The sequence below is a fragment of the Chenopodium album genome, chromosome 24 (assembly GCF_948465745.1).
Source record: "Chenopodium album chromosome 24, dcCheAlbu1.1, whole genome shotgun sequence".
Lineage (NCBI taxonomy): Eukaryota > Viridiplantae > Streptophyta > Magnoliopsida > Caryophyllales > Amaranthaceae > Chenopodium > Chenopodium album.
Genome location: NC_137857.1, coordinates 13432590 through 13459070, shown reverse-complemented (window position 1 = coordinate 13459070; position 26481 = coordinate 13432590). Strand labels below are relative to the sequence as shown.

General features: G+C 37.3%; 1 long non-coding RNA gene across 2 annotated transcripts; it reads left to right on the top strand.

The window, feature by feature from the left end:
* Positions 1–16636: 16636 nt before the first annotated feature.
* Positions 16637–19491, top strand: LOC145612007 (uncharacterized). Of its 2 annotated transcripts, XR_014106505.1 has the most exons (5): positions 16637–17211; positions 18227–18301; positions 18384–18494; positions 18603–19043; positions 19160–19491. It is a non-coding gene; the product is annotated as an uncharacterized LOC145612007 (long non-coding RNA). The 2 variants fall into 2 exon arrangements; XR_014106504.1 differs by having other exon boundaries at positions 18603–19491.
* Positions 19492–26481: the final 6990 nt, after the last annotated feature.

The following is a 26481-nucleotide window of genomic DNA, read 5'->3' as shown; positions in this document are numbered from 1 at the left end:
GCCAGACGCACTTCACCCTCAAGGAGCCTGCATACACCTCTAGTGTGTCAAAGAGCTCAGAGGGATTTTCAGGGGTAGCAGTCAAAGGGTCCCTCCAATTATCGGCCAGCCCAAGGATACGTTTGTCCAACTTGTCATAGCCTGAAAAGGAGAAAGGCAAGAAAATCAAATAAGGTAAAGAACCAAGAACTAAAAAAAAAAGAGATAAAGAAACGATAGAAAGCCAAAAAGCTTACCAGAGTCATGTGTATGGCACAAACGCATAGCAAAGAGCTGCTCGTTGCCCACAATGTAGGTGGAGTTCGTTGGGCAGCTAAATCTTGGGAAACTTGGAGTCACCAGTCCCCGCTCCCTGCAAAGCCTCAAAAGCCTTTGTCTCACGGGCAGGCTCAGAGGGGGAGAAAGTAACTCCAGCCATGTTAGTATGGATCTCCCTTAAATTGCGCGGCGCAGCAAAATTGGAGGGCACCTTCACCCGAAAAAGCTTGCCAGTCCACTCCCTGAAGCGGCCAAGTTTAGGGTGGGACAAGACCCTTCTCTCCTTGGGAGCAACATAATACCACCCGGACTCAGTCCCAGAAGCAGATCTCTTCAAGCTTATTAAATATTTGAACAGATGCAAGGACTCAGGGTACCTTCGAAACCTCAAAAACCACAATAAGCAGATCAAAGTATGAAGGGAAGCAGGATGCACCAGATATATGCAGATATTAAGGCACGTAGCAGCTTCTCCAGAGTGGGGTCCTGAGGGAACCTCAAACCCAAATCCAGCTACGAGGCAAACACAACAATGTGACCAGCAGGAGGAGCAGATAGCTTCGCACCATCAACAGGAAGAACCAGCTCATAGCCTTCGCCAAAACCATAAAATTTCTGCCGAACAGCAGCAAGATCCAGCCTCTTAGCATCCTTGCGCCAACTAGAGTCCAGCATGCAATTTTTGGACCGATAACACTTGTCATCCAGAAAGAACTCGGTCTTACCCTCCTCTACGGGCTCCACAACATAAGTAGGCTGGCAATCATAATAAGAACGGTTACCCGGAAACTCAGTCATCCTGCTCCATTGAACAGCCGGAGAACGAGAGGGTGATGGTTTCTCAATGCTGCCACCACGCACTACATAATGGTCAAGCCGATTCACGTCAGCCATGTCATCCAGCCAAGCAAAACTGTTTAAAGGCTGAACGTGGGGGATGGGGCTAACAAGAGACACGTCAAAAGGATTAGCCTTGAGAGCGTCAGCTAACATTTTATGGCTGTAGACACCCATTTGTGTCTCCCCAAAACCAAACCCAGTGATGAATGCCTTTCACGTTGAGTTATTATCGAACTAGGTGAAAGTGATTTGAAAGTCGAGTGTTGCGGTTTAGTTTTAATTAAATTCTTTTCTCTCTGTTTTTGAAAATGACTTTATTTATTTGAAAATAGCCGAACCAGTTTAGTCTGGTCCATAATTAAGGTCCAATAATAGTGTAGATGGATGGGCCTCGAAAAGACCTGGTTAATATTATAAGCCCGATTCCGATGAATATTGAGGAAGTTATGGCCAAAATACTATACTGGGCCTGGTTAATTATTTTAATACGACCCAATGATCTAGAGGAGGGCCCAATATTAATTATTATTCCTAAAATTATTAGGATTAATTATAGTTTTCTAGAAGTTTCTAGAAAGTTCTTTTTAATTATAATATTATTAGATTTAATAATTAATTATCTTTAAAAGGTTTTTATTTTAAAATAATGTTTTGTTATCTTAAAAATATGTATTTTATCTTCTATACGGATTCCGTAGATCAAGTTGATTAAAGATCGGATTCCGCGTGAAAAAAAAACGCGCTAATACAGGTTGTCGCCAAACGACAAAGTCTGTCGCCACGCGACAGCCTCTGTCGCCGCGCGATAGACCCTGTCGCCTCGCGACAGAGTTAATTCCTGGCGACAGCGTGGAGTTTTATTCCTTATCAAATTCTATGATTTTCCGGACTATTCTCATTATAAATAGCGCCCGAATCCCTGTTTTCAGAATCATGAATTATCATCAATTACTATGAACTATCATCAATTCTCATTCAATTCTTCCTTAATTCTCTCTTTTCTCTCTTGAGCAATATATGCTTTCTCTCTTTCTCTTTTTCTAAACCAACCTTTTCACAATATTCCGCATTCACTAGACTTAGAGTCTCTTAGCCAAGTTCGAAGTTGCCTTCGCCCTAGACGTGCAAGGTTTGATATTTTCTGAGGGTTTGGTCCAAAACTAGTCAAAACTTTATTTAATTTGATTTCAATTTGATTCTTTAATTATTCTTTATTATTTTCATTGAAGTTTGCTAACTTGTGTATTTTGTTATTAGAAAGAGGTACGAGGCTTCAAAGTATGTAATCTTATTACTCTCTTTCAATGTAGAAAGCATGTTTATTAATGTTTAATTCCTAGTATCATGTTAGGATGCTTTTAATGCTTTCTAGTATCATGTTAGGATGTTATTTAATGCTTTCTAGTGTCATGTTTAGGATGCCTTTATTATTTCTAATATCATGTTAGTACCATGTTAGGTTTAAAGCTTTGATCTTTATTGCTTAGTGACATGCTAGGAGTTGTTATTAATCTTGTTAGTATCATGCCTAGGATCTTGCTATTATTATTAAGCTTTATTATGCCTTATCATGTTATTATCATTGTTATTATTGTTTATTATTATGTTGCTTGATATATATTATTGTTGTTGCTTGATCACACCTTTTATGATTGTTAAAGGGAATTTGTACTTGAAATCACGCTTAATATGATAATTTAATAATTTGGTTTAGGCTAATGTGATTTTAACTCAAGTGATCACCAATGATAGTTTATTTGTGCATTAATATTCAACCAACATAGATAAACAGGGTAGGTTCAATATAATGTTTGTATGTTATTCGAAAAGCGTACATGAATACGAGCAGAACAAAGTAGAGGCCTATTTTATAGGGCGGGTCCTTTCTTTTGTAGATTGGATTCGTACCCTCATCCCCGGACCCTATTTGGTTCAAGACCTTATGGAGTAGTTGATGGTCCTTTTGGATTGTCTTTTGGGTTTACATGTTCCTAAAACTTGTTGGCGACTCTTTTTGCTCTTTGTCTTTCCCTTTGGAACGCCACCGTACTTTAGTGTATGATCACAGTGGGGTTCAAGTTTGGGGTCATAATGCTTGAAATATTCCCTACAGTTTTTGGCGACTCCACTGGGGAGGATTTCTATTTATATTCCTGAAATTTATTTAATTTTCGCAATTATTTAGAATGAGCGGATGAGACTCGAAAAATTCTAAGTATTTCATGTGCGTGATTTGATTAACATTATTGTCATATGCATTAAAAGGTCCTCATGGGAGCACCCCATGAGTCAATCCATAGGAATTTTACACGTAGGAAATTTGAGAAATATCTTTCATGACTAGAATCGAAAAGATGATACGAAATCTGGAAAATTCGAAGAACACAGAAACTTGCCAAGGCATGTAGGAACCAGCGTCTAGAAAACAGGGCTTGTCGCCCGTAAAAAGTTTCTGTCGCCTGGCGACAGGAGCTTTTTTGCGGCGACAGTCCCTGTAGTCTGGCGCCAAGTTCTTCCAATACCGAGCCAGGGGTCTGCCTTCTTGCTTTGACCATTTCTAGCATTGTTGGCTTGATTTTGCTTATTGATTGAGTCCTTTTCTCACTTTTCAGAACCCATATGTGTTCTACATATGGAAATAACCCTCTGGGGGTTCCTGCTTCACCTGCCCAATGGAATATTCCACTATCATGTGCAAAGTTCAATTTGGGTACGTGTAATGTTTGTGAATCCACCAAACCGTGGCGTCGAGTTCGATTTCATCACGAACTCGCGGAATCCTGTCCATTCGCTCCAACCCTCCCGGTAGGCTTGTGTGCAATGCATATGGATTCTTAACCATGGACCTTTTTGACTTAACCCATATCCTCGACCTTTAGAGAACTAGAGCCATGGTTAGGTTGCAAACTCATCATATTGTGACTATGTGAACTACTTGTGCACCTTGTTTGTATATATTATATATGTGTTAACCGTTTGTTTGAATTGTGTTAAAGAATAAATAAATTGACTAATGACTAAAAGGACTTTGTCTAATTAATTAATTAATTAATTTTGAATTAATTAAAGGCTAATAAATTAATCAATTCGACTTAGTACGACTTTAGGCATGTCCATTTAGAGTAAAATTACTGGAAACAGTCCAGATTAATGTTCCAGCAATGGCACAGAAATTTGGACTGTGGCGCTGCAGTTTAGTGTCTGTCGCTTGGCGACAATTTTGTCGTCTGGCGACAGACTCTAAACAGTGGCGACAGTCCTGTTGTTTTAGCGACAGTCCAGTTTTCTTGCTCGAGTCATCACGACGAGTCTAATTAACAGTCTACTAATCAGATAATCAATTTATTAATGGTTCAAACCATGTTTAAGTCTTTAATTGAGTTTAGGCACTTAAAGTCCAATGGTCACACACTAAGAGTGAAAGACCTTGTTTAATTAATTAATTAATTAATTAATTCGAACTAATGAATAAGCCCAAAATCGAGTCATAGTTCCATTAAGTCAACCCGGATTTTTATTCCCGTATACTGCACATGCGTCAACTTGTTTTGGTCATAGCCGGAGTTCTAGGAAGAACCACGGGTTGTAAAACCTATGGATCTGTAGCCCTGGGTTTTATCTTTAATTTGGCGTTGGTTTCGTTACAATCAGAGTGACAGATTAAAAGTTATGACTAAAATACCACAGCCTATCTAGCTTAATGCACATACGTGAAGTCTTAATTTAGTCTTTGCTTGAATCTAGTCACATAGTCTAGCCACATGGTCATGACACAAGTCTTAACATGTCACCTAAACTCACTAGCACACACTTTGCATATGTCACCATGACCATGTCTTAGGTTCATGCATGAGTCGTTTTTCCGTCATTTGAATTGGGGGGTTCATTCTATTCCTAATTCTTCAATATTTCTCCATCTCCATCATCTTCTCACTCACTACATTCTTTCCCCATGCATAACATACCTCTCACTCTTCCATAATCTTTTCCCATATATTGCATGTTTAATAAAGCTTGAGTCAAAATAATTGGTATGAAACTTATCCCTAATTTTCCTTTCTACAGTACTTGGTCAAGGAGAGAAGGGCGTTTAATCAAAGACAACACCTTTGTTCAAGTTTTACTTTTTTGACAAACCAATCGATAGGAAAAGGAAAGCTAAGAAGGCAATGGCTAGTCAAGAAGAACTCAATGAGGTCAAGGGACAGGTAGCCAACTTGACTGAGATATTACAAAACTTATCGCTGCAAATAAATAATCCTGAAAAACAGAAACAAATGGACCTAATCCAAGAAAGCTTGGGCAAACTGTCCAACGACTTTAGATTCCAAGAGATTAGCTCCCAAGGGGTCTCGGTGGATAAGGACCTTCTCCCACAGAAGTTCAATCCCAATGACATCCCTAAATTTAAGGCTATGGATAACCCTTATTTTCATTTAAGAGCTTTTGAAACTATAATGAACATTAAAGGTATAGATAGAAAAGCATTTCATTATGTATTTTCTTTGTCTTTAGAAGCTATATGTCAACAATGGTACTTTTCTCTGGACAAAGAGAAGATCTCCAATTGGGAAGAAATAAAAAATGCTTTCATCAATAGATATAAATGTAACATTCAAGTTGAAACTGACCATAGACAGCTTGAGATGCTAAGACAAAAAGAAAATGAAAGTTTCACTTCCTTTTTCAACAAGTGGAGGGAAACTTCCGCTAATATGATTGAAGTCCCTACTGAGAAGGAGGCTGTGAGGTTGTTTATCAAGAATCTACAAGAGAAGTATTCGAAACATTTGAGATACCAACACAACTTGAACACTTTCAAGGCAGTTTATGACATAGGCTTTGAGATTGAAGATGACCTTGCAAAACAAAAAGCTACTAACAATAGTAACCAAAGTGGCTGGAAAGGAAAGAAGAACGACAATCCTTCTTCTTCTGAAAACACCTACTCTAGTAACAATGTTAGTACCTTTGACCTCAATGAAGTCTTAGCCATGAATAACCAAGAATCTAAGAAAGAATTAAGGAAAGATTCACTCCTATTGGGATGAGCTATGATGTTGCCTTCGATCGACTCCATACTAAGGGACTTATTACTCCCATTGGACCTATTCAAGATCCCGCACCTGAAAAGAGATTGCCTAGTTGGAATCCAGATGCACATTGTAAGTACCATCAAGGAAGGGGTCATACTACTGAGAGTTGTTGGAAGCTAAAGGAGGCCATCCAATATTTGATCGACAATAACAAACTTCCTATATCTCCAGTCGGCAAGAAGACCGGGTAATGATAAAGCACAAGACAAGAGGCGAGCTTCAACGACAAGATTTCGTGACCTCTTTCTTCTATTTCTTTTTTTTTCTTCTTCTTTACTTTCCCCAATAAAGTCTAGCATAGGCACCTTTCATTTTCCCCTAGTTTTTACTTTGTAGGACTTTTCATTTACTTTTTCCTTTTAATAAAATGAGCATTTTATTTTTTGCATATGATCATTGCATTGCATTATTCAAAAAAAAAAAAAAAAAAAACGCCGAATTAAGCACAAGGTATACCAATGATTTGAGGCACCCCTTGTAGCCATGTCATAACATCTTCACCCTTTAAATATATAATCCTTTTTTTTTGATAAACCACTTTGAGCCTCGTCTAATGATAGACCTTTCATTTTTCAACCCACATCTACTAACCTTGGGATGGGATGGTGTGTAACTTATGCAATTTACAAATATGAAAGCTTGAGTGATCTCAAAAGAATAAAATAAAAATAAGTAAATGAATAAAAGTGTACAAAAGGGCAAGTGTTCCAATGTCTTTGATATAAAAATATCTTTGATAAGAACATGTCTCAGATTGCGTCTCTTATCGAGTGCTCGGTACCGTGCCTGAGAAACATGAATGCCAAGTGAGTGATAGACCGCATGATCGGGATTGCCCACACTTATGAAAATAAAATAAAAATGCAAAAGCAAAAAAAGAAGAGCAAAAAATAAAAAAAGAGAGCTCAAAAATGAGAAACCTCAAGCATAAAAATACAAAGATTTAAAAGCAAGGTTACACACCTTGGGGGCTTATCTAGAGTCTTGAGCCTTTATCCCCTTCTTCTCTAACCTTTAGCCTAACCACGTTACAACCCTTAAAAGACCTTTTTGAGGTATATATACACTTGTGCGAGGTTCGGCTAGAGCTACGTTTGGCCTGATTCCTAACGGATACGTAGGCAACCTCACATTGAGGTGCGGCCATAATTAAAATGCATTCATTTTCACATTCACACACTTACACCATGATCATATCAAGGGATCTCCAATGCTCATCCCTATTCACTTAGAGCTAGACTTGGGGGCTTGATCCTTACATCATTAGCCTACCTAGCCTAAGAGTCATCATTATTTGACTCTTATCAAATAATACTTTTCCATACACTTAGCCTTTGCAGCTTAACTTTAGTGTCACTTTCACACACATCACAGATACATGACCAAATAGACTTCCAATTAGGAACCTTTTGTCATGAAATCTTAACATAACGTTGAAGCATGGTTTGTCATATCACTCATCACTCATCACTTATAATCATCATTGTATCAAAGTATGAAGTACTTAGCCTCCGCGCCTAAGTTACCTAAATACTTTCATAATTGAGTCAACTAAGATAGTTTAGGATGAATTAATCCTTATACCTTGAGGGATAGTATCAAATGCATATACTTGATTAAGCTCATTCAACATGCACCATTAAACACTTCGATTCTTTTTCGCGTCTTTCTTTTTCGGGAGAAAGTCGGTACCCTCCACAAAAATGACGGAATTTTTTTTGCTTTTTTGCATTTTCGAGTCGCACATCACACACGAGTCATGTACATTGAGTCATGTTGTGTCATATCACATCGAGTTGAGTCTAACACATGTGTCAAACGATTTGAGTTAAGTCATGTCAAATCAATGAGTCAAGCAACACTAAGCCTTAGGTCAACCCTAAGATAATAAAAGATGAGCAAAGTCCTATAGTCTGAAATATAGATGCAGGTACATTCCAGCGAGCAAGAATATTCCCGGATTTTTTCGAAAAATCGCGAATATAGATATATGAGATTCTTCCAAGATGAGAGGAGTTTGAGCAAAAATTATATGGATCAATAAATCATAGGTGAAGAGCCTTAATTTGCAAAAGATTTGAGCAGATTTGGTTGTAAGGAAACGACCAAATTGAAAGTTCGGAACGATATCGCGGCGACAGTTGTCTCTGGCTAGCGCCAGAGCGGCGACAAGATGCTGGGCCCCACATAATGACTTTATGGACCTATTTTAGCAGTTTGGGTTCCTAGGTACGCCAGTTAGCCCCTCTAAGCAATTTGACATGATTTAGTAGTCGGCTCGATTACAATCACAATGAGTGATCGACCTGACAAAAGATCGTCTCACTTAACTTAAAGCGCCTAAGTATTGGCTCATCGCAAGCACCAAAATAACAATTCATAACGATTTCAATTCCTAGGATGGAAGAAGATTTGAAGATTCGAGATGACGGAGCCTTCAACAGGGGCTTTAAGATTGAAAAGAGTCTATTACTTAGATTTAAGAAGGACGGTTTGAGATGAAGCGACCTTCAATAGCTTTCACTATGATTGGGGAGGTTATTATTGAGAAGAACGATTCAAGATGAAGCGATCTTTGATAGCTTTCGCTAAGATTGTGAAGGTTATCACTTGATTTGAGAAGATAGCACGAGATGAGCAATCTTCGACACCGCCCGCTAAGATTGTGGAAGTTGTCACCAAGATTTGAGAAGATAGCACGAGATGAGAAATCTTCGACAACGCCCGCTAAGATTGTGGAAGTTGTCACCAAGATTTAGGAAGATAGCACGAGATGAGCGATCTTTGACGACCTTCGCTAAGATTGTGGAAGTTGTCATCAAGATTTGAGAAGATAGCACGAGATGGGCGATCTTCAACGACCTTCGCTAAGATTGTGGAAGTTGTCATCAAGATTTGAGAAGATAGCACGAGATGGGCGATCTTCGACGACATTCACTAAGATTGTGGAAGTTGTCACCTATATTTGAGAAGAGCAGTTCGTGATGAGGCGGTCTTCGACAACATTCGCTAAGATTCTGGAGGTTGTCACCTAGATTTGAGAAGAGCGGTTCGTGATGAGGCGGTCTTCGACGACATTCGCTAAGATTGTGAAAGTTGTCACCATGATTCAAGGAAAAGCTCGAGATGTAGCAGCAATGATAGACAGCGTTCCCTAGGATGTGGAGAGTTGTCACAAATCTTGGAGATGGCGAAGTAAGGTCACCTTCGACGGTCCCTCAAGGTAAAGAAGAGATTGTCTATAGCGGCGATGCACTGCCGTGGCGATGTACGGTGGAGGTTGTCACAAACAACATACAAATGCAACAACAAAATGATTACGTTCAGAGACGTGTGCTCGACGGTGCAAGATACGCGTTTCTTAACTCTTTTATCTGTTTTAACTAATGATTAGTTTACAGGTATCGGCGTTATAAGAATGATTTGGAATTGCAGAACATTTTGAATCATTCTCCGTCCCTATCGATACTTTGACTCTCGTTTTTCGAAACATAAGTTTCTCTAAACTCAGTCAAAGTGGGGGCTTCTGTAGACACCCATTTGCGTCTCCCCAAAACCAAACCCAGTGATGAATGCCTTTCACGTTGAGTTATTATCGAAGTAGGTGAAAGTGATTTGAAAGTCGAGTGTTGCGGTTTAGTTTTAATTAAATTCTTTTCTCTCTGTTTTTGAAAATGACTTTATTTATTTGAAAATAGCCGAACCAGTTTAGTCTGGTCCATAATTAAGGTCCAATAATAGTGTAGATGGATGGGCCTCGAAAAGACCTTTCCAACGATATATTATAAGCCCGATTCCGATGAATATTGAGGAAGTTATGACCAAAATACTATACTGGGCCTGGTTAATTATTTTAATACGGCCCAATGATCTAGAGAAGGGCCCAATATTAATTATTATTCCTAAAATTATTAGGATTAATTATAGTTTTCTAGAAGTTTCTAGAAAGTTCTTTTTAATTCTAATATTATTAGATTTAATAATTAATTATCTTTAAAAGGTTTTTATTTTAAAATAATGTTTTGTTATCTTAAAAATATGTATTTTATCTTCTGTACGGATTCCGTAGATCAAGTTGATTAAAGATCGGATTCCGCGTGAAAAAAAAACGCGCTAATACAGGTTGTCGCCAAACGACAAAGTCTGTCGCCACGCGACAGCCTCTGTCGCCGCGCGATAGACCCTGTCGCCTCGCGACAGACATTGTCGCGTCGCGACAGAGTTAATTCCTGGCGACAGCGTGGAGTTTTATTCCTTATCAAATTCTATGATTTTCCGGACTATTCTCATTATAAATAGCGCCCGAATCCCTGTTTTCAGAATCATGAATTATCATCAATTACTATGAACTATCATCAATTCTCATTCAATTCTTCCTTAATTCTCTCTTTTCTCTCTTGAGCAATATATGCTTTCTCTCTTTCTCTTTTTCTAAACCAACCTTTTCACAATATTCCGCATTCACTAGACTTAGAGTCTCTTAGCCAAGTTCGAAGTTGCCTTCGCCCTAGACGTGCAAGGTTTGATATTTTCTAAGGGTTTGGTCCAAAACTAGTCAAAACTTTATTTAATTTGATTTCAATTTGATTCTTTAATTATTCTTTATTATTTTCATTGAAGTTTGCTAACTTGTGTATTTTGTTATTAGAAAGAGGTACGAGGCTTCAAAGTATGTAATCTTATTACTCTCTTTCAATGTAGAAAGCATGTTTATTAATGTTTAATTCCTAGTATCATGTTAGGATGCTTTTAATGCTTTCTAGTATCATGTTAGGATGTTATTTAATGCTTTCTAGTGTCATGTTTAGGATGCCTTTATTATTTCTAATATCATGTTAGTACCATGTTAGGTTTAAAGCTTTGATCTTTATTGCTTAGTGACATGCTAGGAGTTGTTATTAATCTTGTTAGTATCATGCCTAGGATCTTGCTATTATTATTAAGCTTTATTATGCCTTATCATGTTATTATCATTGTTATTATTGTTTATTATTATGTTGCTTGATATATATTATTGTTGTTGCTTGATCACACCTTTTATGATTGTTAAAGGGAATTTGTACTTGAAATCACGCTTAATATGATAATTTAATAATTTGGTTTAGGCTAATGTGATTTTAACTCAAGTGATCACCAATGATAGTTTATTTGTGCATTAATATTCAACCAACATAGATAAACAGGGTAGGTTCAATATAATGTTTGTATGTTATTCGAAAAGCGCACATGAATACGAGCAGAACAAAGTAGAGGCCTATTTTATAGGGCGGGTCCTTTCTTTTGTAGATTGGATTCGCACCCTCATCCCCGGACCCTATTTGGTTCAAGACCTTATGGAGTAGTTGATGGTCCTTTTGGATTGTCTTTTGGGTTTACATGTTCCTAAAACTTGTTGGCGACTCTTTTTGCTCTTTGTCTTTCCCTTTGGAACGCCACCGTACTTTAGTGTATGATCACAGTGGGGTTCATGTTTGGGGTCATAATGCTTGAAATATTCCCTACAATGGCGCATTGCGCGCATCCTCAAATGGGTGAGATGGGATAAAGGAATCCCATCCAACATGAACCCCCGCTCACAATAAGGATCAAAGAATCATGACGGGGTTTGCGCTGGAAGGGGCGAAGGCACTACCCTCAGCGGGACGACTGCTGCCTGACCCAGATGCAGCAGTAGGAGTCGCAGCAGTACCCGTCCCTTTCGCAGCGGGGGGACAATCAGAAGGCATAACCGTTCGTACAGGAATGGGGGAAGAAGAAGGAAAAATAGGGGAAGTGTGCGCAGGACTCTCACCTGAAAGAGAAGATCGGGAAGGAGAATCCGATCTAGTGGCTGCTTGAGGCTTACTCATGTTCTGCATTATGAAATCTACAAAGAAATACAAGCCCACAAAGAGAAGAAGGCACTGAAATTCAAAGATCAGTTTAGGAGACAAGAACAATGAAGGAAAAAGGGGAACGAATCAAGAATGCAATTACAACAACAAGAAAGAGAAGAAATTGGACAGCGACAATTGGAAAGAATCAAAAGACACAATCTTGTGAAGAAAAAGCAAAAAGAAGCGAAATTGGGAAATGCAAACAACAAAAGGTACAAAGTAAGTACGTTTAGGAGAAAAAGTTACAGAAGCAACAGAGTACAACAACAATGGCGAACACAAGAGCCCAAGCAAGACAAAGTTCAAAACACCAATCAAGAAAGATAAAAGAGAAACAAGTTAGTAAAGAAGCGAGAATAAAGTCAAGAAAAACAAATATAGTGGAAAACTAAGACAAAAACAAAGACGAAGGAAGTAAGAACTTACCGCAACAATGGAGGAGCACGAGCGTTTGAAAGGGGAAGAACGAAGAGCAAAAATTTTGAAATACCAAGTAATGAAGAAGGGAATATGAAAAAATAAGAGAAGTAAAAGAAATAAGTGAAAAGGGGGACAATGAATTTAATACGGAGTAAATGGGCAGTTAGGCACAAAGCAAAGCCAAACCGCCATGTCACTTCAGTAAAATCAAACTGACAGCCTAGATCGACAACACGTGTCCCACTCATGCAAACACTGTTCCCGCCAAAAAAAAGACAGCAAACAAAGTGCTTCAGCGGGAGTGATCGAAAATCCTCTCTGCGAGCTCGTCATTTCTCAGACTTCAGCGGGAGTGATCGAAAATTCTCTCTACGAGCTCGTCATTTCTCAGACTTCAGCGGTAGTGGTCAAAAATCATCTCTGCGAGCTCGTCATTTCTCAGACTTCAGCAGGAGTGATCGAAATTCCTCTCCGCGAGCTTGTCATTTCTCAGAAACAGAGCCATCTTAAACAATACAAAAAATACGATAACACAGCCACCAAGAACAGAACCTGACCTCCCAAGTCTCCAGACCGCATCACACCCTAGAGACTTGAGGGGCTAGGAGTGTACAGGTTAATGTGGTCGGACGACCCGTTGAGCTATGGCCGATAAGGCTACACGCTCAGAACAGCTGGCATGAAAAAAAACCTCACGCCATCTCTTGAGGGGCTAGTTGTAGGGGATAGCTCCTGCTGAGCTATTCCTACCAGCTGGGCTCGGTTAAGAAAACTGTACCTGCATATAAAGACTCGGCATGAGTGACCTCATACTACCTCTCGAGGGGCTAGTTGTATAGGATAGCTCCCGCTGAACTATAGCCCAGCCCCCTAGGGTGCGCACTCACTGCCGAGAAAGCAATTAAGGAGGGCTCATTAGCCCGGTGGAGTCAGCCGCCAGGCTAAACTCTCCATGAAGGAGATGGTACGCCTATAAATAGAGGGTAAAGTACAACGGAAAATAGGTTAGACCCCCAAGTTGTTATATTTTCTATACCTCTCTAAGTACACTTTCTCTCTCTAAACGCTCTCTAACTTAAGCTTTGGAGGGGGGTTCCTCGAGCCACCCCCGAGGGCAGTTTACGTGTGCTGCCGTGCGTAGGTTGTTAATGGGACCCAACTCACCCAGAGAAACCCTTGGATCCACACCTGGAACAACTTCTATTGATGAAGTAACCATGATTAAGGAAGATGAAGGGGTTTTCTTAGATAACAGCGGGGTAAATTTGTCAAGTCTAAAAGAAGACGTTCGAAAACTGCAAGATGTCATTGCCATGCTCTTGAATGAGGTAGAAGGACTAGCAAGTCGGATAATGGTTATCGAACAAAATTCTCACCAAGGATTCAATGAAGAATTCAATGCTCCTAAGCCACGAGCAAAACGGACCATAGAAAACCTCATTGATTCAAATCACCTTCATTTTTCTCTTAGCAACAGGAAGGCCAAGAATAGTAACAATAATAACAGTGGCTGGAAAGGAAAGAAGAACGACAATCCTTTTTCTTCCAAAACAACCAACTCAAACAACGTTAGCACATTTGTCTTGGATGAGATCCTTGCCATGAACAAACGAGGGCAAATGAGAAACTTCACACCTATTGGTATAACTTATGACACCGCTTTTGACCGTTTACATGCAAAAGGTCTTATAACTCCCATTGACCGTTTGGGGATCACCCGTCGAAAAGAGGACGACTAGCTGGAATCCCAACGCACATTGCAAGTATCACCAAGGTAAGGGTCATACTATTGAGAGCTGTTGGAAGCTAAAGGAGGCCATCCTATATTTGATCAACAATAACAAGCTTCCTATACCTCCAGTCGGCAAGATGATCGAGTGATGATAAGGCACAAGACAAGAGGCGAGCTTCAACGACAAGATTTTGTGATCTCTTTTTCTACTTCTTTTTTTTTCTTACCCCCAATAAGTCTAGCATAGGAACCTTTCATTTTCCCATAGATCTGTTTTATAGGTTTTTTACTTTTTCCTTTTTTTAAAATGAGCATTTTATTTCTTGTATATGATCATTGCATTGCACAAAAAAAAAAAAAAAAAAAAAAAAAAAAAGGAGAGTCGAACTAAGCACAAGGTATACCCATGATTAGAGGCACCTCTTGTAACCTATCATATTATCTTCACCTTCAAAAATACAATCTGTAATACCCCTCATGATTGTTTAAAGGAGTTTGATATACTACTCATATCAACAAGATGCATCTTCCTTTTAGGGAGCTCATACGTTAAGAATACTCCATAGTTAAGCGTGCTTGACCAAGAGTAGTCTTGGGATGGGTGACCTCCTGGGAAGTTTTTTCGGGGTGCGCATGAGTAAGGACAAAATGCGCCGGAAGGACTTGTGTTGGTCAGTGAGGACAGTTGTTGGCCCTCGATGCGCATTTCGTGACAATAGGCCCTTCCCTAATTTGTTTGGGGTCGGGGTGTTACACAATCACTTTTTTGATAAACCACTTTGAGCCTCGTCTAACGATAGACCTTTCTTTTTTCAACCTACATCTACCTAACCTTGGGATGGGATGGTGTGCAACTTATGCAAGTTTAAAGAACAAAAGCTCGAGTAATTCAAAAAATCAAAATAGGAAAAATAAGCAAATAAAAAAAAATAAATGAAAGTGTGCAAAAGGGCAAGTGTTCCAAGGTCTTTGACATGAACATGTCTTTGATATAAACACGTCTCATATTGCGTCTTTTACCGACCGCTCGGTACCGTGCCTGAGAAACATGAATGCCAAGTGAGTGATAGACTGCATGATCGAGATTGCCCAACCTTATTCAAAAAAAAAATTCAAAATAAAATAAATGCAAAAGCAAAAGAAAGAGAGCTCAAAAGTAGAAACCTCAAGCAAAAATTATAAAAATTCAAAAGCAAGGTTGCACACCTTGGGGGCTTATATAGGGTCTTGAGCCTTTATCCCCTTCTTCTTCAACCTTTAGCCTAACCACGTTACAACCCTTAAAAAGACCTTTTTGAGGTATACACACACTTATGCGAGGTTCGGCTAGAGCTATTTTCGGCCTAATTCTTAAGGGATACGTAGACAACCTCACAAACAGGTGCGGCCGTAATAAAATGCATTCACATTCACATTCACACACCCATGCTATGATTATGTCAAGGGATCCCCAATGCTCATCCCTATTCACTTAGAGCTAGACTTGGGGGCTTGATCCCTACATCATTAGCCTACATAGCCTAAGAGTCATCATTATTTGACTCTTAACAAATAATACTTTTCCATACACTTAGCCTTTGCAGCCTAACTTTAGTGTCACTTTCACACACTGCACAGATACATGACCACATAGTCCTTCCCTTAGGAACCCTTTATCATGAAATCTTAACACAACGTTGAAGCATACTTTGTCATATCAAAATCACTCATTTTCATAATTATCATTGCGTCACAAAGTATGAAGTACTTAGCCTCCACGCCTAAGTTACCTAAATACTTTCATTATCGAGTCAACTATGATAGTCTAACATGTTACAATCCTTGTACTATGAGAGACAACATTAACGCATTAAGCTCATTTGACATGCACTCTCAAACACTTCTTCCTTTTTTACATCTTTCTTTTTCGGGAGAAAGTCGGTACCCTCCACAAAAATGACGGAAGACGGAAAATTTTTACTTTTTCGAGTCGAGTGCACACACGAGTCACACGTAGTGAGTCATCATTAAGTGAAGTTTTCACCTTGAGTTAACCTCAAGTCAGTTTAGTTACCTTGAGTCAACCTCAAGTCAGTCAATCACCTTAGGTCAACCCTAAGAACAACATCACTACTACATTTTCGATCAAATGCGACGGCTGAAGTAGAGCTAATGCAACGGTCAAATGGAATACCGTGGCAATAGTCAAATCTAATGCAACGGATACATACTAGCCATGGCAATAACATCCTCTAATACAACGGATACACTGTAATGTACTGGGCGTTGCAGTAGGGTTCAGAGCCGTTGGGATAGGGTGGTCTAATGCAACGGCCAGCCAAATATATGAAAATTTTATACAGGCGCGTTAATTTCCCTCTTATATTGTCCCCCAAATTTTATAACCCTCTATTTTTTAAGAAACCCTTAATAATTCAACCTAGTGTTTGAATGTCCTCATTCCTTTACCCTCTTATTCTCTCTCCTTACGGCTACAATACAACCATAAATCTGGTTCAAATCCTCTCAAACAACTTAACCCCCAATAATTGAGAAAAGAGAAATTCGCTGAGAAATAGATCGAAGATCGGGCAACGAAAATTGCATCAAGGGAATTCTTAACGATGAGCTCATGGTTGTTACGATTTGTGGGATAATTATATGAAGAACCCAGGCTTGAGAAACGAATCAGGCTTTGGATTTGGTGTTGGGTTTGTGTTCTGGTGCAAATTTTAAGCCTAGATTTAAGATGATGACCGAAGATTTCCAAAAGGTTGAGAGTTTTCTCGAGTCTAGTCATGGAGGATTTGAGTTTAAAATCTTCTAGATCGATAGTTTCATTAGCCACAAGAACATCCAAAAATTAGGGTTCTTGTTCTTTGAATTGTCTGGATTTTAAAGATTATTATAATTTTTTTCGCTATCTCTGTCACCCCCAATAATAAAGCGTAGTCTAATCTCCATTGAAGCAATTCTAAGTTCCTCGCTCTTCAATTGAAATAGCTCCTGGGTAAGATGTTCATTCAACCTTTTATAATTATTATTTTTATTATTTTGTTTGTACTTCATGTCGTTATGTTGTTGCTTACCTGGTATTTCCCTATGCTACTACCTTGCTATTTCATCCCTGCATGTCTTTGTGTTGTTATTGTTGATTACCACCTGTTATTGCACTATTGTGTGCTTGTTGTTCTTGTTCGAATCATAAATTAAATGCTGAGAGATGATGATGTTCATAAAAGTAATTGAATTACTCGTATTTATCAAGTGAACATTGTTTCTTATAGTGTGACTAATTAATTAGATCTTGAGTTATAATGTGATTAAAATCAGGAATAATGAGTAATGATAAGTTAAATTATGATTAAAGAATATCAAAAATAGTGTAATGTGTGTTGTGAATATGAGGAGGATATTGCCCATGCCTTGCTTTATTGCCCTCGTGCTGTTAAATTTGGCAAGAGAGTAGTCTCGGTTGGGTGGTGGATGGTAAGTGGAGGTCGTTCTTACATTGGGTTGCTCTGATTTTTGTGAAATTGGGAGTAGAGGAGAGAAGGTGGGGTTATGGTTATATGTTGGGCAATTTGGGGTGCAAGGAACAGGGGATTATTTGAGAATGAGTGGAAGTCACCTACAGAAAGTCTGGAATATGTGAGAAAACTCATGCTGTGAGAAAACTCATGCTAGAAATGGAGGGAGATGGGAATGTCAGAAGAGCTGTGATGCAAGCGAGGGATCGAGCATTGCTAGATTTTGGATTATAACATCTAGACTAGTTTCATAATATCCTGTTCAGTATTATACTACCCTGATGAGGATTATGACATCACTACTACTTCTATTAACTAGATTACTATATATGTTTCTAGTATTTTACTCATTGTTGAATTATGAATGTCATAGATATGATAATTACTACTTCGTATACATGTTTCAACTTCCAAGTATTGTGACTCAATGTTGATGTGTTAACATCATAAATATGATAATTTGTTGTTGTTATACTTTTCTCTGTGTTCTTGTAGGCTCTTTGGGATAAGGCCCTTGAGCTCAAGTTCTTATTACAAAAACCGTATGCTTAATCAAATAAGCTACCACAGGTAATTGCTTTCATGTAAATTCCTCTTAATTAGTTAATAATCCAATTTGGAGTTCTGTAGTAAATTATTGCTTTGGTTATAGGAACCAATTCGGTCATCATTCTATGAGGCAGATGAAGATGTCTCTGCTGCATATTCAGATCTCATTGCAGCACCTAGTGAAGCAATAGAATCCCTTGTGCAATTACAGGAGGTATTTTCTTGTAACACTTATTCATTTTGATACAAAATCTAGCAATGCTCTATGAATCCTTAATAATCGGAATTTGATCACTGAAAGGCGCTTATGTCTTTGATGCAGGCTCTAATTGAAAATAATCCTTCCATTATTGAAGCCACAGAAGGTATATTTTAGATACTATGTCTTTGCCCTACTAATATGCATTGATTGACCTGTGGGGAGAGTAAAGATTAATGTAGACGCTGGCAGCCTTGGTGGGATAGGATGTGGGCTTGGTATCGTTGTGAGAAACACAGAGGGGAAAACTTTGTGGTGCGCCAGCAAGAAGATGCAAATAAGGTTGCACATGCTCTTGCTCATGTGCCTCATTGGGAGTTAGGTAGTAATATTTGGTTTGTTGATTTTCATGTTTCTATTAGCTCCATACTGTTGAATGATTTGCTTTCTTTCTGCCCAACTATTCATAATTTCAAGTAGTGTTGCTTTATTGCTTAATCTAGTGCCACATTATCTCATTGACCAAAATAGGAAATCTCTTAATCTAGTGCAACAATTAATCAGGTAACATAATTTACTTTCTCTTTATTCAATCTATCTTTTTTGTATCATGTTCCTTTTTTTAGTGCTCGATTCTTCTATAATCCCATTTTGATTTATCTGTGTGTTTTGTTTATCAGGGGATTTAGATCAATTGGATATATGTAAACAGTGCTAGAGAGGTGGACACTGAAGCTGAAGAAGAAGAAGATACTTCCCGAATTGTTGTAAATTGCTTTACTTGAAAATTCGGAGAAGCAGGAGAAAGAAATGATAATGCGGCCACAAAAATGCTGACAATATTGTTTGGGGGATAAAATGATTTAGTTTTAACTTCTATTTGTTATTTTTTTTAGGAAAACTTTTATTAGTTATTTTTTTTCTCATTTTAACTAGTGATAATTTAATTTTGTAATTTTCCTTTAGATAACAATGTACAAACTTTTAATTTGCAATAATAAAATTCCATATATTTTTATTTTTCTGGAAATTCTGATTTTAATTGTATTATTATTATTATTATTATTATTATTATTATTATTATTATTATTATTGGCATTAGGTATATAACCTGTGTGAGTGTGTGACAATAAGTTTAGAGAACCGTGGCATGAGGGTATATGAACTGTGACATTAGCTATAGGAAACCGTGGCATTAGGTATTATAGCTAATGCGACAACAATAATGTTGCCGTTGCATCAGGTATTGATCTAATGCAACGGATCATTGATGCCGTGCCATTAGGTTCCATGTACCGTGGCATTAGACCTACTACAACGCCAGCAGATGCCACGGTACATGGCCGTTGCATTAGGCCTAATGCCACGAAATTTGACGCTTAATGCAACGAATTTGGGGGTTGCAATAGGTCAAAAATGTAGTAGTTGCATCAAGCCTTAGGTCAACCTTAAGAAAAAACACCAGCAAAGTCTTTTGGCAAATCTTTTGATTTTTACAGCATACAACCATTCAGCAAAGCTCCTGTTTTCAGCCAACCGAACAACCTCAACAAAAATTCAAGCATACAAAGCTCTTTGTTCAAAGATGCATGGACATATCATCAAAGCTCTTTTGCTCAGAGGCGCGTGGGCATCCTATAAAGTTCTTTTGTTCAGAGACTGTAGACACCCATTTGTGTCTCCCCAAAACCAAACCCAGTGATGAATGCCTTTCACGTCGAACCATAATCGAATGAGGTGAAAGTGCGGAAAAGTCAAGTGTTGTGGTTTAGTTTTATTTAAAATTCTTTTCTCTCTGTTTAACTGTTTTTGAAAACAACTCTATTTATTAAAAATAGCCAAACCAGTTTAGTTTGGTCCATAATTAAGGTCCAATAATAGTGTAGTTGGATGGGGCTCGAAAAGACCTTTCCAACGATATATTATAAGCCCAATTCCGATGAATATCGAGGAAGTTATGGCCAAAATACTAAACTGGGCCCGGTTAATTATTTACATACGGCCCAATGATCTAGAGGAGGGCCCAATGTTAATTACTATTCCTAAAATTATTAAGATTAATTATAACTTTCTAGAAGGTTCTTTTTAATTCTAATATTATTAGATTTAATAATTATTTTAAGATGGATTTTTATTTGGAATAAAATATTATTATTTTATTATATTATTATTTTTGAAAATACGTTTTATCTTTTGAACGGATTCCGTAGATCAAGTTGATTAAAGATCGGATTCCGCGTGGAAAAACGCGTAAGTCAGACTGTCGCCAAACGACTAGTCTGTCGCTTGGCGACAGACACTGTCGCCTCGCGACAGCGTGTATTTTTGGCGACAGCGTGTAGTTTTATTCCTTATCAAATTCTATGCTTTTTCGGATTATTTTTCTTATAAATAGGGTCCCGAAACTCCGTTTTCATTCATTCACAATCACCCAATTCTCTCTATTCTCTTTTGAGCAATATATGCTTTCTTTCTCTCTCTCTTTCTAAACCATCCATTTTTCAAACACCATACCGCATACACAAGACTTAGAATCATCTAGCCAAGTTCGAAGTTGCCTTCGCCCTAGACGCACAAGGTTTAATATTTTCTGAGGGTTTGGTCCAAATCTAGTCAAAACTTTATTTAATTTAATTATTTAATTGTTCTTTATTATTTTCATTGAAGTTTACTAACTTGTGTATTTTGTTATTAGAAAGAAGTACGAGGCTTCAAAGTATGTAATCTTATTACTCTCTTTCAATGTAGAAAGCATGTTATTATAATATTTATTCCTAGTATCATGTTAGGATGTTTTTATTGCTAGTATCATGTTTAGGGTGCCTCTTATTATTTCTAATATCATAATAACATGTTGGTACCATGTTAGGTTTAAAGTTTTGATCTTTATTGCGTAGTGACATACTAGGATTTGCTATTAATCTTGTTAGTATCATGCCTAAGATCTTGTTGTTATTATTAAGCTTTATTATGCCTTATCATGATTATGATTATATTATGATTATTATTATAATTATTATGATCGTTATGATGATTATTATTATGTTGTTTGATATTATTTATATCATTGTTATTGCTTGATCACACCTTTTATACTTGCTAAAGGGAATTTGTACTTGAAATCACGATTAATAAGATAATTAATAATTTGATTTAGGCTAATACGATTTTAATTCAAGTGATCGCCAATAATAGTTTTATTTGTGCATTAATATTCAACCAACAAAGATAAACAGGTTTAGGATTAATATATTGTTTGCATGTTAGTCAGAAAGCGAACATGAATACGAGTAGAACAAAGTAGAGTCCTATTTTATAGGGCGGGTCCTTTCTTTTGTAGATTGGATTCGTACCCTCATCCCCGAACCCTGTTTGGTTCAAGACCTTATGGAGTTGACGATCTCCTGGATCGCTTAAGGGGTGTAACCTTCACCTCGTGATTGGTTTACAAGTTCCTAAAACTTGTTGGCGACTCTTTTGCTCTCTTTTCTTTCCCTTTGGACGCCACCATACTTAAATGTATGATCACAGTGGGGTTCAAGCTTGGGGTTATAATGCTTGAAATATTCCCTACAGAGACGCGTGGACATATCATCAAGCTCTTTTGCTCAGAGACGTGTGGGCATTCTATCAAGCTCCATTGTTCAGAGACGAGTGAACAATACTCAAGAAAGCTCCATTGTTCAGAGACGAGTGAATAATCCTCAAGAAATCTCCATTGTTCAGAGACGAGTGAACAATCCTCAAAAAAGGATCCATTGTTCAGAGACGAGTGAACATCAACAACAGCAAAATGGCGTTCCCTAGCTTGTGGAAGGTTGTCAAAACAAATATGCAACAAAAACGGTTACTCCGATCCAGAGATGTGTGCTCGACGGTGCAAGATACGCTTTTCTTAACTCTTTTATCTGTTTAACTAACGCTAGTTTGCAGGTATCGGCGTTACAAGAATGATTTAGGATCGCAGAACGTTCTGAATCATTCTCTGTCCCTATCGATACTTTGACTTTTGTTTTCGAAACATAAGTTTCTCCAAACTCAGTCAAAGTGGGGGCTTCTGTAGACACCCAATTGTGTCTCCCCAAAACCAAACCCAGTGATGAATACCTTTTGCGTCGAATGATAATCGAATGAAGTGAAAGTGTGAAAGTCTAGTGTTGCGATTATTTTTATTTAAAATCTTTCTTTCTGTTTTCGAAAACCCACCCTGTTTTCTGAAAATAGCCAATCCAATTTAGTTTGGTCCATGACAAGGGTCCAATAATGGTGAAGTTGGATGGAGCTCGAAAAGACCTTTCCAACGATATATTATAAGCCCAATTCATATGAATAATGAGGAAGTTATGACCAAAATGCTAAATTGGGTCCAAATCGGATTTTACCTACGACCCAATGATCATGAGGAAGGTCCAAAGGTTTAATCCTATTCTTAAACTTATTAGGATTGATTAGAATATTCTATAAGATTCTAAAAGATGGGAACATTGGGAAAAGGATAAGGAATTTGCTAACTACAAAGATAGATTAGAATTTGATGAACAAATAAAAGAATGTTGAATAAAAAGTTTATTAGGAATAGCAAAAGTCCTCATAATAGTCTAGCATTCATGCGGATGAATCATGCAGAAAAAAGAGGTATGGTCATTAATTATAAACAACTAATTTAAATGATAATACTGTTTTAATGGCGATTACATTTCCAATAAAACTGTTATTTAATATAATACTAGGAGCCACATGATTTTCTAAGATGGATTGTAAGAGTTACTATTGGAAAATTAAAATGGAAGAAGAAAGTATTCCATTAATTGCTTTAGTGCCCCCAAGGACATTATAAATGATTAGTAATGCCTTTTGGATTAAAAAATGCTCCACATATATTTCAAAGAAGAATGAATAATATTTTTAGAGAACTTATTAATCATTGTTATTTGGTTTATATAGATGATATTCTAATCTTCTCAAAAGATTTAGAAGAACTTAAGAATGATCTTAAAGTGGTAACTAAAAATTGTGCAGAGTATGGTATAATCCTTGGAAAAGATAAATGTGTTTATGGTAAATAATAAATTGAGTTTCTAGAATTAGAGATTATAGGAGGACAAATAATATTGCAAAAACATATTCTAGAGAAGATTGAAAAATTCCCAGGTAAAATTGAAGATAGAAAACAATACATCTAGAAATATTTCTAGGATGTTTAACCTATGCTTATGATTTTATAAAAAAATCATACTCTTTTAAAAAAACAATTACAACAAAAACTTATGAAAGAAATAACTTGGATCTAGAAGGAAAGTGATTCCAAAATTGTTCAAGATTTAAAAGCTATGTGTAAAGATCTTCTTGTACTAACACTACCTACTAGTGAAGATGATTTAGTCCTTGAAACATATGCTAGTAATGAACACTGGAGTGTTGTGCTAAAAATCAAAGAAGCAGAAAGACTATGCAGATACAACAGTGGAAGTTTTAATAATAAAGCTGGGTTAAATTATCCTACAATGCAAAAGGATAATCTTGCAGTAATTAGAGGAAATGAGAAATTCTTAATCTTGCAAGAGTGGATTTCAAAGGCATACTTGGTTTTGTTAAAAAAAATTAATCTGATATGCAATCGTAAGGGAGACTCCTAGGTTGGCAATTATGGCGTAACCAATTTTCCTTTATTGTTGAACATATTCAGGGATTAAAGAATTCTTGCAGACAACTTAACCATTGTAAATAAGACTGGTTAGAGTTGAAAAAGGGGAGGAAAGAAATATTGGTGGGAGGAAGAGAGGGGGGTGGGGGGGGGGTGGGGTGGGGTGCTATAGGTAGAGAGAGCAGTAAAACATAAAATGTGAGACTTGGAGATGCATATTAGAGAGTCAAGAAGATATAATCAAACAGAAAATTTTTGCTAGGATCAGTGTTTCACTTTAGTTGTTTACAGTGATACAAGAGCTTGCGGTAATATCTTAATGCAGCCAAACTTTTATCCCCATTATTTTCAGATTATTCGTGTCTTGATAGGGCTTTAAAGTTGTAAAATTTTAAGTGGGTAAACTCACAAGCAGAGAAGAATGGAAATAAATGTTGTTAGAATACTTACGTCATAACTCTATTTCTACGGAGGTTAAAAGAAACTATATTCCTGACAACAAATAAAAAAAAAAAAAAAAAAAGTATGTGATGAAGCTGCAGATCGATGATCGTTGCGCTTCAGAGTTCAGATTAAATGTCTAATTGACATAAGTTTCTCATGGGGGACTAGATAGGTATAGAGTGCTATATTCATAAAGGAAATTTTGTTATATTAATTCCAACTTTGGGCCAACACTTTCATTAATCCCAATTATCGATTATTTTTTTTTAATAATCCCAACTATAGGGGGTGTAATCTTTATCAGGTCAAATGACCAATGACCTGTTTAAAAGGTTATTTTTATTTTTTTTCCTTAAATGTCATATGTCGCAATTTCATTGGTCAAAAAATTAAAAAAAAGAACCCAAAAAAAAAACCAAACCTAACCACCTTCATCCCACCGCAGCCCCACCGCCTCCCTCCCTAGCACCCACCGGAAACCACAATTTCCCTCCCCAATGTTTGGGACAAATCTTAGAAAAGGATTTCAAGGAATTTGTTAAAGGTTTTATGGGGTTTTAATAATCTAATTTGCCAAAAGAAATAAACACAACCTCCAAATGAATTAGTTAAGAGCAATAAGACAATAGAACAATAATAATTATTATAAATCAAAGAACTAGGCTCAAGGTAAGAGAGGCAATTCTGAGTAAGGACGAACTGGTGTCAGTAAGGACGAACTGATCGATGTCAGTAAGGACGACATAAATCAGAGATTTTAGTATAATAGTGTAGTAAATTATATTGGACAATGTATGAATGTGTGGATGAATTCTATTACAATGAACATCCTATTTATAATGATTTATAAGTCTAATAAAGGTAAATATATTGAAGGATCCTCGCTACTATGGTACTGTTGACAATATTAATTGACATCTTCATATCTTAGGAAATGTTGACTTGGTGATTGATATCTCCTTGATTCGTTCCTTCAATCATGGGACTTGATTGTGCTTGTTGCCCAAGCATTCATTATGTGTCTTCAAATGGTCCCTGCTCTGAAGGGAAGTTTCCTTTCTCAGAAAGGCTCAGTAAGGCGATTGACTTACTCAAAAAGGTGCCTTTAGTCCGTATTGTCCGTATTCAGTAGGGACCACTGCGCGGTTAATATTTCGTCAAACAATTGATCCATTTCTTGTTTTAGCTCTATTTGATTGATTCCATAGTCTTCATAAGATCTTTAATTGATTGATGACTCCTTAATTGACTCAATCAAGTCCTTGATTGATGAGCTATAACTTATTGAATATTCTTTGATATCTTTGACCATGCGTCTTTCCATTTTCAGCTTGTTTCCTTATTATGTGTGAGTGAAGTCAATTATTGTATTCTTTGATTGATCTTTTCCTATTTTGTAATTTGCTAAGAATCTTCTCCCAACAATAGCCCCCAGTTTTTCTCTCTAGAGATCTATCTAGAGAGGAAAATTGTAGAATTGTTGATTGTTGTCGTACTCAATACGTAGCTTGTAAAATTGATGGTAGTGGCAAATGTAGATGAATTTTCTAGAACTTGTGTGGTAACTTGTAAACTTTTATAGCCCCCAATGTTTTCATTGTGTGTTTTACGAACATCGTGTCTCATGCTATGTCGCTCTTAGTTTTGTAGATGTATGTATACTATGTTGTGTAGAGATATTGTGAATGTATTGTTTGTAAATAATGTATGTGTATCCCTTGTATTTTGTATATGTATTGTATCATTGTATGTATCTCATATGTATGTATTTCAGTTGTATCTTTCAATACTGACCGGTCAGATTTGCTGAGATGTCCGTACTCAATTTTGATGTTTGAAACCTGCTTAACATGTTGGAACTCAAAAAGGCATATGACATGTGAATATTTATATTAGTGTCTGCACCCACAAAAA